Genomic DNA, 5009 nt, shown 5'->3' with positions numbered 1-5009 from the left:
ATACACATATATACATATACACTTATATGCATTTATACATATACACTTATACACATATACATATACACTTATACACATATATACATCTACACTTACACACATATACACTTATACACATATATACATATACACGTATACACTTATATACTTATACACATATACCATGCACTTGAGTGCACACACACAGAAAAGATGGGAGAAATATCTGAGTTTACACCCCCCCCCAGATGGGGGTGGGCAGGAATTTGTGGATAAATACCTCAGCTCCCCAGACGAAGAAGTGGGAGTACAGCCTAGCCCAGAGAACCTATTGGAGTCAAATTGTCTCCAATGGCTCCCACATTCTCATTACTTCTTCCTCTTAGCCTCATTCTCCCCACCCTCCCCTACTGCTTCCCAAACTGTCCACTCCAAGTCTGATCAAGGTCAGCCTCAGAGGGATGTAAGTAAAGATGGTGGTCTTATGCATCTCCCAGTTTAAAGGGCAGAGGAGACCATGAGGAAGCACGGCTGCCTGTGACTCCAGTCAGCAGCTGGTGCTACACGCATAGCCTCTGCAAGAGCAGAAGTGTCAAGACCAAGAACCTAGGAAGACAGTGAAAGCTGCAAGCTGAGCTCAGGAGCTGAGACAAAGTCACATACAGAGCCAACGATGGGAACTAGAGGCTCAACACTGCAGTGCCCAGGCCTGGGAGAACTAGGCTCATATCCTGTGGCAGCATAGCCTATGGCCAAGTCCCTAGGCCAGCCTTTGCACCTGGGCTGAGGGTATTCAGGTCCAGCATGGCCACCCCTAGGCACTTTTGCTTACTTCCAAACCTTGCTTGGTAAGCTCACCAGCTTTTTCTCACTCTCAGCTCCCTTAGTTTTCAGGATCCATCTCAAGTCTGATAGGGGTGGGGGTGGGGCTTTGCTGAAGGCACAAAAAGCCCCCCCTCGCTGCCCCCCCCCCGCATCTAAAGGAGAGATAGCTGATGTATAGTTCAACGGACAGGGCTATGGTTTTCCTAGCCCCCAGACCACACACCCAAAGGACAAGTCCATTCCTTTTTTGGAAACCCCAAGTCCCCTCCCCACACATTCTGACTCTAAAAACAGGTCAAGGATACAGACTAAGAAAGAGCCCAGGGAAAGAACAAGAAAGAGGGAAAGAAGAAAAGAAAGGGGAAGGAAAGGAAAGGAAAGGAAAGGAAAGGAAAGGAAAGGAAAGGAAAGGAAAGGAAAGGGGGATGAAGGTAGAGAGGGGGAGCTTGGAGATTTTCAGAACAATCTCCATTCTCTATGGTGCTTTCTGTTTAAAAAAATGAAAGGAATGATGGAGAAGGGGAGAGAGTCAGACAAGTTTAATGATGTGTGTTCAAAGCTCAGATTGGAAAAATGACAGAGAAAAGCAGCCTGTTTCGGCGCTAATAAATTGTTCTCTGCCGTAAGAGGCGCCTGTCGCGGCATTAATACAGGCCCCTAATACACGGGTCAGGGTTAAGTAATTCTCTCCGGCAACTTAAGCGAATAATGAAGCTGGCAGCGGCTGGTGGTGCGGAGGGGAGATGGTCTCTGCCGCCGGCACTTTGTCTTCATTTATTATGCCAGCGGCGGCACGGACTGGAAGCCTCCGCGAGGAGATATCGCTTCATTTCGGCAAGGTAATGAAAGCCGGGTTGGGGGGAGGATAAACCAATTTGCCCGCTGACACTGGAAGGAGTGATTTGCGGACTCCAGAAGGGGAGAGGAGGACCCAAGCACAAGGAGGCACAACGCTGAGCCAAAGTTGGGCCAAGGCCCTTCCCCGAGCTCTGGTCCGTCATGGATGGAGTGGGCAACTGGAGCCAAAGCTGGGAGGGAGCACGGTCACACTTGACATGAGAGCAGAAGGGAGTGGAAGGACCCAACAGGAGTAAGGGGAAGGACAAAGAACGCCAAGAGAAGGGGAGGTCACAGAGACCCCGACCAGAGAAAGGAGTGTGGTCTGGAAGAGGAACCAGTGCAGAAGCCAGACATACAATAAAAGGCCAAGGTTAATAGAGCAGAGAAAGTTGGGTGGGAGGTACAGAGCAACGAGTTTGTTGGTTGGCTGATGGCAAGAGTGAAATAAGCAGAGTTCATCTGCTTTGAAATGGAAAGTCTTTAACCCTGCCCTTCTCCAACACTCTGGTCATGTGATCATTTCCCCTTTGGGTAGCTGGCTCAAGGCGGGGTCAGGACTGCCCTTGCTTCTGTCCTCCAGTAAGGTTCTCAGGTGTCAACCGGGATATGGGAGCAGGGGACATAAACTGCCACCCTGGAGATCTTTCCCTTCTGGGCTTGTCTGGATCAATTACTAGAGGAAGCCTTCCCCCAACCTCACCCCTGTCCCCTCCCCAGTTCATTCTTAAAAGCGGAGGACTTTCCCTTAGGCCTTGCACTTAGATGAGTATCTCCTGGACTTGAGTACCTGCATCCAGCAGTCTGACCCAAGCTTGAACTTGCACTTTTTTTTTTTTAACATGGTAACAAAAAAGCAGGGTAGCAATATAGATCGGCTCACTAATAAGAGAGTCCTTGTAGAATTCTGGCAACCATGTGCTTCACAGTCATCTCTGAACCAGTTGGTACTAGCTTCTAAGGTCGCTTTAACTGCACGGGTACCACCAGGAAGATATAATTGGCACACAATCCCTGATCAGGCACAGGCAACTGGAGTCTCTGCTTCCCTTCAGCACCAGGATCGTTGGACAGCTCCAGACAGCGGTCCAGCCAAGTAATCAGGCTTTCTTCCCTTTGAAGTTTTTAAGTTCCTTATAAGACTGATTATTATAGTCTCGGAGGTCAATAAGTAGAGTCTTCACTTCCCCACTGCCCCCTAGACAGCATACACGTTTCTCACGTTTCTCCCTCTTACCCTATGCCGAATCCTGTACACATGTGCTCACAGACACACACACACACACACACACACACACACACACACACTCCCAAGTAGCAGCCACTTTTCTCCCTTGATGTGGGTTAAGGATTTTCAATAAGGACCAAATATTTGAAGCTTAACACTGCGGTCTCTAGAGAAGCCGGGCCAATTTCACACTAATCTAACCCATGAAGGGAGAGAGCATCGGAAGCAAAAATTACATCAAAGAGAAGTTAATGCGGAGAAGCAGGCAACATAAAAAGAGCTACGTTCAGTTCCAAATGACTACACCAATCTGGATTAAGAGATCAGCCTGCCCAATGCTGGTATCACCATGTCTGTGCTGGGCGCCAGGCAGAATGAGGTCTTGTCCTCAGGGACCAGCCTGAATGGGGGTTACCTCCACATCCATCGGCACAGCACACACTCTCTGCTAGGGGATTTTGAGAAATCATATGTAAAGGATACAGCAAGAAGAGGTGGGCACAGGGGTGCTCATCTGTAATTCCAATACTTGCAAGACTGAGGTAGGAGGATCACGAATTCAGAGCCAGCCTGAACCACACAGTGAGAACCTGTCTCAAAATGAAACAAAACAACAACGAAGATATGGGTTTTTTTTCCAGAAGAGAGAGAGAAGACCACAAGGGAGCCAATCAAAATGCTAATGTTGTATGTAGGTGACTTTCTCTCTGTGTTGCTCCAGACTTTCTGTGATGAAGTTTTACTGCTTTAATGATGAGAGAGAGAGAGAGAGAGAGAGAGAGAGAGAGAGAGAGAGAGAAGGACTCTCATAGTTTCCTTTTTACCTGGCATTTACATGTCTAGGAACTTTCCTCGGCACAACAGTTTTCAGTCATGTTTATTGGTAAGAAGCCCTTTCTTTTATAAACTCGTGGGATTACAACTAGTGTGGTCAGCTACGGCAGGAGAAGAAGACCTGCTAAGGACTCACTCAGTAACTCAAAGGCTGTAGAAGACCCTAACTTGAGCTGTCTTAACACTATTTTTAGGTAGTTTCACTATGTTGTCCTTGGTGACCTTGAACTTCAAAAGTGCTGGGAGATGAACTGAGGGCTACGAGCTAGGCATGTACCCCACCAACCAAGCTACACCTCAGGCAAGCACCCTAACAACCAAGCTACACCTCAGGGAAGTACCCTACCAACCAAGCTACACCCCAGGTCTTTAACATGCTTAACGCTCCTCATTTTCAGAATGCAGAAGCTCTGTGCTGATGAATCTTCAGTCCACCATGGAGTGCAACTAAATAGCATTTGTTGAATGAGCAGAACAATATAAACAGGAGAACGCCCCTTTTGCATATCATTCCGCCACTGGTAAACTCTGCTCCAAAAGATCCATTTAAATCCACCCATCTTTGCCCTGGCTGCTCCCTCCCAACAACACGACCTGTTGCCCTGGAAAGAATTTTTTTTTTTTTGAACTCATAGTTGCCAAACATGTTGAGGGGCTGCTGGATGCAGCAGGCTGCTTGGGCATCCCATAAGGCTTACTCCTACCTAGCCTGCCAATCGTTCCTTATCCAGAGTAAGGGGACCCAGCCTGCGTGGACCCTGGGGGAAAACCGCCAGTCATTTCATTTTAAGTGGAGCTGAAGTGAGACCAGCCTCCTGCCCACCCCTCCTCCCGCCCACCCTCAGGCGGCTGCTTGACAAGTGTAAATCCCAGAATGAATGAAGGCGCCCGGCCTGGTGGAGCCTGTCTCCGAGTGCGCATCTCCGCGCTGATTGACTTGTCGCCGCTGCTAGGCTGACTCTATCAGCTCCTCGGTGGCTCCAATTCCAGGTGTGATTTAGTTTGGAGATGAGAGGTGACAGTTAACATTGGTACTCGTCACTGTAGATCAGACACAGTCACGCTGTCTTCACCTCCTCCCCAGTTCTCCGCCCCGCCCCCTCCCTGCATCTGGTCAGTGCACGCTGCAGCCGGGGCTCACCCACCACGCTCCAGCCTGGCTCCCTAGCACCCATCCACGGACAGTAGTTTCTCAACGCCCAACACCTTCCTCGGCTCAAGTGTCTTTGTCTTCATCCGGAAGCTTCAGATCATTTCCCTTCTCATCTCTTCCACCTGTTTTCTTTCTCTCCCTCCCTCTCCCCCT

The sequence above is a fragment of the Mus musculus genome, chromosome 12 (assembly GCF_000001635.26).
Source record: "Mus musculus strain C57BL/6J chromosome 12, GRCm38.p6 C57BL/6J".
NCBI lineage: Eukaryota > Metazoa > Chordata > Mammalia > Rodentia > Muridae > Mus > Mus musculus.
Note: the sequence above shows the minus strand (reverse complement) of the source record.